The sequence below is a fragment of the Pseudonaja textilis genome, chromosome 1, assembly GCF_049901715.1.
Source record: "Pseudonaja textilis isolate UNSWEBS1 chromosome 1, rPseTex1.2, whole genome shotgun sequence".
Classification (NCBI taxonomy): Eukaryota; Metazoa; Chordata; class Lepidosauria; order Squamata; family Elapidae; genus Pseudonaja; species Pseudonaja textilis.
Window position 1 is genome coordinate 291359801 of NC_141990.1, and position 10547 is coordinate 291370347.

Here is a 10547-nt window from a genome sequence, read left to right on the forward strand (position 1 = left end):
CCACTTAGACAGGCAATACATATTCTGCCTTTCTGAGTCAAATGATCAAACTTTCAATACTGTAATAACAACCTTTGCAAAAGTCAACAATCTTACAATCTGCTGTCTTTTCTTGATGACAAGTAGAAAAAGTTATAAAGGGGGCTAATTTTACCAAAAGGAAATGGTTGTAAAAATGAAGGTGATTGGAAACATGGGAGAAAATGACCATGTTAACCTTGAGTTCAAGGAGAGAAAGAATGCAGAAGAATCAGGCTCTCTGGGATTTCAGGATAATAGTTCTTGATACACTCAGTACAAGGAGAAAGGTATCCACAAAAATTGAAAAGTTCAAAATGAGATACCAAATATGTACCAGTAATTGCAAATAATATTTCCTAGAACAAAAAATTGGGAGACTGTGTAAATACTTGATTGATTGACTGATTGATATCAAGTCATTGTTAATTCTTAGAACCACATCTCTATCTATCTATCTGTCTATCTATCTATCTATCTATCTATCTATCTATCTATCTATCTATCTATCTATCTATCTATCTATCTATCTATCTATCATGACAATCTGTCCCTAACCTGTTTTTTCAGGTTTTTCAATGGTGCACTCCTAGTCACTGTGAGAATACCCACCTTGCTGCCTCTTATTCTTTCCTTCCATTCTTCCCAGCATTAGAGCCTTTTCCAGAGAGTTAGATCTTTGCACAATGTGTCTGAAGTAGGATAACTTGGAGCCTGGTCATTTGTGCTTTGAGTTGGAACTTTGGGTTGATTTCTTCAGTAATGCTTATTTTCTTATTTTCTTGTTGATCCACAGTACTCTCAGGAGTCTTCTCCAACACTAACATTCAAAAGCGTCAAGACTCTTATCAATCTGCTTCTTCAGAGTCCAACTTCCACTTCCATATACTGTCACAGGGAATACTATGGCCTGCACAATTCTAATCTTTTTAAGTATAGACACATCACAGCATTTGAATATTTCTTCCAAGGCTTTAGGACCTGCAGTACATTTATTTGAATGCTGTCTGCCATCTCAGAGGACAGGACCAGAGCTAATGGGTTGAAATGACAGAGAAGTCAGTCTCCCTTCATTGAGATGTTCAATAGTTGGATTGCTATTTGTCTGAAATGTTTTAGCAAATTTAAACTGAGTGGAGGGCTGAACTAGACAATTTCTGATATCCTTTCCAAATCCATTATTCTACATTAAATATTACTTGGTTTATTATGATTCAGTTTTTCTACTAAGTCTTTTTGATGGTCTTTCAGATATATTAGACTTTATTCCTATTATCCTCCTAAACCAGGGGTGTCAATCTCATGGCCCATGGGCTGGATACATTATGCACTGGTCACGCCCATGCATGGTTTAGTGAAGGGGGGAAAAGTTTTGATATGTCACGTGATGCCGCCGTGATGACACAAGTTTGATACCCCTGTCCTAAATTGATCATGCTTGCTAGGAATTATAAATATTAGTTCTGCTAGCATATCTATCCTCTCATTAGCAGAAATATTGCACTATGTTAGTGCTCGTAGATAGGCCAATTTAAGAACAAAGAGCATTGCAGAATTTCTGGGCAATGTAGCAAACCCTAAATGTATCAACACAATTCTCAATGTACTGTTACAGACTCCTCCAGCATGGAAAATTCACTGAAATAAGATATGCTTTTGATTAGGTAGAGTTAAGAAGGTGATTGTAATGTTAATCCCAATAAGGGTGTTACCAAATTATAAGTACTTCATGTTAAGTTTGGGAAAAGAGAGGCTGAACCAGAGCATGAGTGCAACAAATACTTTATTATAACAATAAAGGGCTGACCGTGCTTGCCACGCCTGGAAACTGGCTCGCAGCAATCAGCAACTGGTTGGACCCCGCAGCCTGCTTTTATAGCTGGCTGCTGGGAAGAACCAACCAATGAGTGAAGGGAAGAACGCCCACGCAAAGTGAATGGACCTGAGTGAGAACTCCTAGAGTTCTCAGGACATAACACCCCTTCCCTCCAGATGCGAACACGCATAGTCTTTGAGGTAGGCAGGAGGTTTATGTTGGCGCCCGGAACGGCACAGCTCTGGAACGTTGTCTGTCCGTTCGGGGTCTGCCTGGGAAGGCAGAGCCGGCAAAGTGTCACCAGTGTGCCCCTCGGTTCGGGCATGCCCGGGGCTCGTAGGGTTGGTCACTGGGGATGTGCTCCCGTAGACTGGATCGGGCTGGTCAACCGTCTGGGCGCCGCTGTCCATGTTCGGGCTTTCGGGACCGGCTGTTGGTGTGAACTGGTCGCCGGGCATGATGTGGATGTGGGGCTGAGGATGAGGCCTCCCTTCGTCTTGTGACTCTGGATCCCTGCTGGCGAGGGTGCTGAGGCGCCTACGCAGTTGGTCTATGTGCCTTCTCCAGACGCGGCCATCCTCCAGTCTGACCCGATACGACCGCGGCCCGGTGATGGCTACGATCTCGCCCAGGATCCATAGGGGGTCTCCAGTGAAGTTCCTCGCGAATACTGGCTCCTGTAAGATAAAATGTCTAACCCCCGATGTGGAAGCGAGGGGAGAGTCAGGGCAGTATTGTGGGTGAAGTCTGTCCAATACAGTCCTCAGACGCCTGCCCATCAGGAGCTCAGCTGGGGACTTATTGGTGACTGAACAAGGAGTTGAGTGCTGGCTCATCAGGAACCGCGAGAGTTTGTGGTGCCAGTCATCCTTGCTGAACCTAGCCAGGGCTTCTTTAGTGGTCCTGACGGCCCTTTCAGCCAATCCGTTACTGGCAGGATGAAATGGGGCTGTGAAAATGTGGCGGATACCCAGGTTGGCAGTGAAACGGCTGAACTCGGTCGATGCGAACTGTGGGCCATTGTCGGAGACAATGGAGTCGGGTAGCCCGTGCGTTATGAACAGGCGTGTTAACACGTTGGTGATTGCTAGTGTGGTGGTCGTGGATAGCTGTGCTATGTCAATCCATTTAGAATAGGCGTCCACGACCACTAGGAACATCTTCCCATGCAAGGGGCCGGCCAGGTCGATGTGAATTCTGGACCAAGGAGCACTGGCGCTTTCCCATCTAGTAGGGGTGGCAATGGGGGGAGCAGGACGGGATTCCTGGCAAATGCTGCAGGAACTTACCCAATTGACAACGTCCTCATCGAGACCCGGCCACCACACGTAGCTGCGTGCTAATGCCTTCATTCTCACGATGCCAGGGTGTCCCTCGTGCAACGCTTCCAGAACTCGGATACGCAGTGAGGCCGGGATGACCACTCGAGTGCCCCATAGTAGACAGCCCTGCAAACTGGACAACTCCTGCATGCGAGTCTTAAAAGGCGTGAATTTGTTTTCAACATTGCCCCCCGGCCACCCCCTCCTCACCCAGTCGAGCACCTGGGTGAGCGTTTGGTCTGCCTTGGTTTTAGCAGCAATGCCAAGGGCAGTGATGGGTAGGTCCAACTGGGTGATCTCGAAAATAGCGTGGACAGGAGCAGGGTCTTCAGCCGGAGCCGGCAAGGGGCAGCGACTGAGAGCGTCAGCGTGGGACAGTGTTTTACCCGGGCGGTGTATAAGTCTGTAGGAGTAGGCTGCTAGGAAGAGGGTCCACCTTGTCATCCTAGGGGAGAGGACTTGAGGGGTCTGTTTGTCCCCGGCTAGTAGGCCCAGGAGGGGCTTGTGGTCCGTGACCAGCTCGAAAAAATGGCCAAAGAGAAATTCGTGAAATTTTTTCACGGCTGCAACAGCTGCTAGGGCTTCCTTATCGATCTGGCTGTAATTGCGCTCCGTTGCAGAGAGCGTCCTTGAGAAAAAGGCGATGGGAGCCTCGGCGCCATTGGGAAGCCTGTGACTTAGTACCGCCCCAATTCCAAAAGGGGATGCGCCTCTGACGTGAGTAGTGATTTGACGGCGTGAAAAGCATGGTCTTCTTTGTGCCCCCAGTGCCACGGTGACTTTTTATCCAGTAATCTGTGTAGGGGTTCAGCTACTGATGCTTTATGGGGCAAGAAGGATGCGTAAAAGTTCAATAGCCCCAAGAAAGCCTGTAGTTCAGTTTTGGAGGTTGGAGTGGGTGCCTCGTGGATTGCCTTAACCTTGGACTCCAGGGGGTGAATGCCAGAGGCGTCAATTTTATAACCCAGAAAGTCCACCTGTCTAGTGGCAATGGCACATTTTTCTTTTTTCAACTTGAGGCCATGCTGTCTGAACCTCTCTAACACTGCTCGAACTCTCTGGAAGAGTTGGGGTCTGTCCCTGGCCGAGACTAAGATGTCGTCGAAGTAGGGTACTACACCAGGGAGGCCCTGCAAAATCCGCTCCATGAGGGATTGAAAAATACCTGGGGCAACACTTATGCCAAATTGGAGACGCTTGCATCGGAAGGCACCCCTGTGAGTGACAATGGTCTGGAGTTCCGCTGTTTGGTTATCAACAGGGAACTGCTGATATGCTTGAGACATGTCCAATTTAGCAAAAATGCTGCCTGGTTCAAATGTGTGTAATAAATGCTGAATGACGGGCACAGGATAAGCGCTAACTTGTAGAAATTTATTGATTGTCGTCTTGTAGTCCGAGCAAATTCTCAGGCTACCGTCTTTTTGAGGGTGTGACAATGGGCGTCTCCCATTTGGCGAAATCTGTTGGCTCAATGACCCCTTGTTTTAACAGTTTATCCAATTCTGCATCTAGTTTTGGCCGAATAGCGAATGGGACCCTCACGCGGTTTTAGCCTGATTGGGACCGCCTGGGGGTCAACTGAGAATGAGATGGGGGTACCGTTATAACACCCCAGCTCCTCGCTGAATACATCTGAGTAATCAGCGAATAAGGAGTCAGTGTCTGAGGTTGAGACAGCATGGACTCCTGTTAGCCCTCGGCCGAGATGGGGAAACCAATCGAGCCCCAATAAGGTGGGGAGATTGCCGTTAACTACCACTAGAAGTAGGTGACCTTTAAAAGCTCTAAAACTGACAAGGAACTTGCCTCTGCCGATTACAGGAATGGTCTTCCCCTGGTAGTCCTTCAGGCTAAACTGGCATCTCTGGAGCCGGCTAGTGGATAGGCTTGGTTGGAGCCTCTTGAGGGTGTTCCACGAGATAATTGAGAGCGCTGACCCTGTGTCAACCTCCATACGGCACGGTTTACCTTCTAAGGAAACGGAGAGAGAAATTTTACTAACAGTGTGGCAAGTGTGCTTGGCATGGTGGTGCGTGCGACAGTTCAATACTTGCCTCTGTGGTCCCGAGTGCGAGGGGGGGTGCCTTTGTGCTGAGCTTTGAGGGGCTTGGCAGACTCTCGCGATGTGTCCCCTTTTATGACAGTTATTGCAGGCGGCTCCTTTAAACTTGCAGGTGGCCCTCTGATGAGATCCCCCACAGGCTAGACACAGGGTGATGTGCTTGGGTGGACCGATGTTTTCTTGTTTGGCTCCTACCTGCGGCCGTCTGTCGTTGGAGAGGCGGTGGACGTCGTTTTCATCACTGATGGTTTCCTCTGCTACCACCTCCTCGGAGTGGACTGGAAGTGATGTCAGCTTGGCACTTGGGCCCTGGATTTCGGTGGCTGAGTGCGCTGCCAGCTCAGCTGCCAAGGCCTCCTCGACTGCTTGTGCGAGGTTGAGGTCTCTTTTTGCGAGAAGGCGCCTTTGCAGGTGGAGGTCCTTGACCCCGCAGACTAATTGATCGAGGAGCATGTCCTCCAGGTAGGTTCCAAACCCACAATGCAGTGCTGCTGTTCTGAGGGCGGCCATATACTGATTGATGGTCTCCTTGTCCGATTGCTTCCTCATACGGAAGGTGAATCTCCTGGCAATCTGTGAGGGCCTGGGAGAATAATGGTTAGTGAGGATTTCAAGTAACTCAGACCACGGAACGTTTTTCAACTCACGAGGAGCCATGAGGGCCGTGGCAGTATCAAAACGGTGGCTCCACAGTAGATCAGGAAATACGATTTTTCCGATGCTCTCCAGCATCCGCCAGGCCAATTGCATCGATATAATGATTAAAGCGGTTCTTATATGATTCCCACTTCTCCTCATCTGGTTTGAACGCTGGGAAGACTGGATTGGAATTCATGGTGCTGGGACCGGTAGAACTACCTGTGGAAAAAATCTCTCTGGGGCAGCAGACAATGTTTTAGTGCCTGTGGCAGGCAAGTGATTTCAGCTCCGGAGAGGCTTTTCACAATCCTCTCTTTCTCTCTGGGTTAACCACGTTTGGCTGTTAGCCGTTGGCGGCGTTTGGATTCGCGCCTGTGTGGGCGTCAGTGACTTGACTACAGCGCTGTGCTGTACCTTTAGGTTTGAAATTCAAATGACAGCCGTTTGAATTTCGCGCCTAATACTGAGCGGCTGCGGCTCGCAGCGCTTCACTTTCCCTGTAGCTGGGCTAACAAGCGGCTACAGACGCTTCTAACTATCGATTCTGACCGCTCTCTCTGGCTGCGGATCAGCGTTCGCTTCTTATCGCTTGCTGGCCGCTTTCTCTGTCAGCGGATCAGCGTTTGCTCTTTTTGTTTGCTCTTTTTGTTTGCTGACCGCTCTCTCTGGCTGCGGATCAGCGTTGCTCTTATCGCCGGCCGATCGCTCTCTCTGGCTGCGGATCGGCGGCTAGTGACTCAGCGGTTGCATGGTACTTCTGGTAGCCATCCCATCCTCGTCGCCAGTGTTAAGTTTGGGAAAAGAGAGGCTGAACCAGAGCATGAGTGCAACAAATACTTTATTATAACAATAAAGGGCTGACCGTGCTTGCCACGCCTGGAAACTGGCTCGCAGCAATCAGCAACTGGTTGGACCCCGCAGCCTGCTTTTATAGCTGGCTGCTGGGAAGAACCAACCAATGAGTGAAGGGAAGAACGCCCACGCAAAGTGAATGGACCTGAGTGAGAACTCCTAGAGTTCTCAGGACATAACACTTCAGAATGTAATTCTGGCAGACAGGGAAATTACAAAATCAGCATATTACAAATCTGGACAGTTTTCCCTCAGTTCTTAAAAAAACGAACAGAAATATTATCTTTCACCATTCCAGTAAAAAACACAAAATCTACAAACACAAATTAATTCTGCAACCTTCATCCACTGGGGACAGAGTCCTTCTCTATGCATTTTTTTTTAATTGTACCCTCTCACATTTTTTTTTTATATACTGGACTTTGAATGTTTAGTATTTATGGCAAAGTCATTTTCTCATCCTCATCTTCAGTGCAGGTTCATTTTTAAAGCTAATTTTCTTTATTTAGTTGAATATTTCTCAGTTTAGTGGGAAATAATGTTCTGAGAAACCAACAATCCCAAAATCCCTAGCCAGCATGAAAGGCTGTTTTAATCCATCCTCAGCCAATGGTGGTGAGCTAATGTATAATTCCATGAATATCCATGAGTTGATCCATGAGTTGATCATTGAGATTATTATCTAAATGCCAGAGAAAAAGCATGGAGGGAGAATTAGGATTTTACCAGTTTGAAGACTGGATACTGGGACTCTTCAAACATCTATGCAACCTTGGCAGTTGCTAACTTTTCTAGCTTCTAATACTAACCAAAATTGTGGATGACTCACAGATTAACTTTGGTAAATTAATGCAATTCTATTTTTACCTAGAGTTGATGCTGATAGTAAATTATGTAGTTTGTTAGCTGCAGATTAGAATTTTAGCAGGAAAAAGTTATAGGTTTTTTTTAAAGTCTTAGAATGACAAACACATCACTTTCCCATGCAACAGGCAAATCAGAGAGAGATTATCCGAATTATTTTTAAAACTGATTAATATTGTTAATAGGAATAAGGAATCGTAATGAATAGCCATAAATTGGTGAATGTTGGCATCCATATTTGATTGCTTGTAATTACATATTATTCTGGAAATAGATCTTTCTAATTTTTTCCAGTGTAAGTATGTATGCTGACAATTAAGTGACTGTCACCATCAGTGTACATCCTTGTTGCTGAAGACTCACAACATTGGGGTATGTGTGTATCCAACATTCACATGCTAACTCAAAACACAGCCTTGCTTCTGATCTGAGTGAATCAATAAAAGGGAATTCCCATTTGTGGAGATGCGTGTACACATGTACACAGAATAGGTGACGGGGGAAGCAAAGCAAAGATATCAGACTGTACCCTCTCGACTAGAATAATGTCTTCTTAATCAGCAAAATTAAAATTCCTGTTTTGCTTTTACAATAGTGAAATCGCTAAACAATGAAACCAGGCTGAAAGAAATAAGTGCAAATGAAACACCAACACCCCATGCTACACTACTACTAATATATATGGAACTAAAACTTACTCTAACGTTCATTTATATCTGTGCATTCCTCCATGATCCAGAAACAATGGGAAGAGAAGTACAATACCTACTTGGATCATGCATATGTTGAGGTAAATATAATTGTCAGAATATCAAGATATGCTTCTTTTGGTCATAATAACATAATAACAGTGTTAATAAAAAGAAGAGGAGGAGGAGGTGGAAAAGCAAAGAAATATTTTTAAAAAATAAAAATAAAAAAAAATAGCAGTACAATGTCAAAGACAAATCAGGGTCACTATATGTTATGCCTTGCTACAGCTCTGTTATTTACAACAACCCTAAAGAAGGATGTAAGAGATTGAAATCTTCCCAGATGAAGCAGCTGGTCAACAAACAGTTCAATCATTCTCATTTGGAATCAGCCTTACAATTCAAGAAATCCCAACATAACAACTGTGAAGTCTAAAATCTTCCCAGACTTCACATTCAATTCTATTGCACTAAGACAAATCTGCAAAATCTGCAAGATTTGTCTGCATGTGAATAAAGGAGAAAGAAAAGAAAAGGAACATCCTTCATCTTGCCACAACTATTTAGTCCTCAAAATTTTCATTCAAAATTTACTGCCCACATTTTAAACCAGCTGTGTTCACTCACATTTGATTGTTTTGCTCAAATCAACGTGGACTGCTTGAACAGCTTCTTGCAACTTTCAGTTTTGACCATGGCATCCCGGGTAGAGTGGCACGTAAGGTCCAGCCCTCTTCCTTAAAGTTAACTCATGTCAGATGCATCTTAAATTACCTGAATCCAGAGGCTTAGACTGGTAAAATTCTTCTACACTTACTTAAGACACTGTATGTGCTGCTAGCCCACTGATGCAGTATCAGAAACCTGCAAGCTACTATTTCTGCAATTGTGTCACTGTAGATACTATGAAACATGTACGTAGCTGTTGCCATGGAAACAAACACAGCTAGGTTAGAGTGCCAAGCTGTGTTAATTCCTTCAACCATGAACCCCAGGGGAAAACTAGCATTCATCTTCTGTCTCCTTTTGTCTCTGACTGCTTTCATTTTCTTTCCTGTGTTATCAAATGTACTCTACAGATGGAGATGGAGATGTTCTTAGCGTTACCTGAAAATATACCTACTGATTGAAAAACATAAACCCCATGTGTTAAACCAACAGCAAAAGTCCTATTTTCCTACAACTTGTCAACATTTAACTTGGAAGAGTATGAAGAAAAAAACTTCACTTTCAAGGGTAGAGAAGACATTAAAAAAAATTACATTACCTGCAAAACAGAGAACATGTATGGAAGATGTAAGAATGGAAAGACACCAACAGCAAGGGAGAACTATATTTTTTCACATACTGAATATCTCAGGTTTGATTCCAGGTATTCCTGCCTAAATCTCCCTATAACATACATGTATACATTCATACATAATCTTTTCAACATGGGATACATGATTCTTCATTTGAGATAGAGGTAGGGATGATAGAGATAGAGACTTCCGGTCAGTCTTGACTCCAGGCAATGCCTAGACAAGTTTCTGCAGTTTTCTTGGCAAGATTTCAGAAACGTTTTCCCCTTGCCTCTTCCTAAGACTGAGGGAGGGTGACTGCCCAATGATACACCACTAGCTTTGTGCTTAAGGTTAGGGGTAATCATATATCAAACTGGTTCTTTGATTGATATTTACAACAATGTAGTGAGGGAGTTTGATGGAGTGACTGCTCCATTAAGAACATTGAGCTTCAGGGCTAAAAAGGGTTTTGAATCTGGATTTCCTAAACCCAGTGCAACATCCTAACCCTTAAATCATACTGGATATCTTTGAAAAAAATCTGCCCCTAGTCTAGAGAGAGGGACTGTGTCCATTAAAATACCATGTTCTGTGATTTAGTGCCAGTAAGTTTATATGTTTATTGTAGCATTTTTCTGGAAATGGAAGGTTCCAGAATTATTTCAAGGGGATTTACTCTTTCATCTCCTCTACTTTCTTCATGGCTGAAAAAAATAAAATGAAAATAAAAGTAAAATGGGCAATTTCGGGGAAACCTCACAGAATGACAGTTCTATATACTACTAAAACCTTTGTGCAACTTTTATTGGGTGAAATGATGCATCATAAGCCAACAAGTTTTGAATCAATGAACCTCAAATTGAATAGTTTACAGCTTTTGTTCAAGTAGCTTTTGAACAAGGAGTTCAAAATCCATGACCCATGACCCTATGGGATAACCCCACGGGATTAAAATTTGGATAAACTTGGATAAGGAAGTGATCCGGATGCCTACTG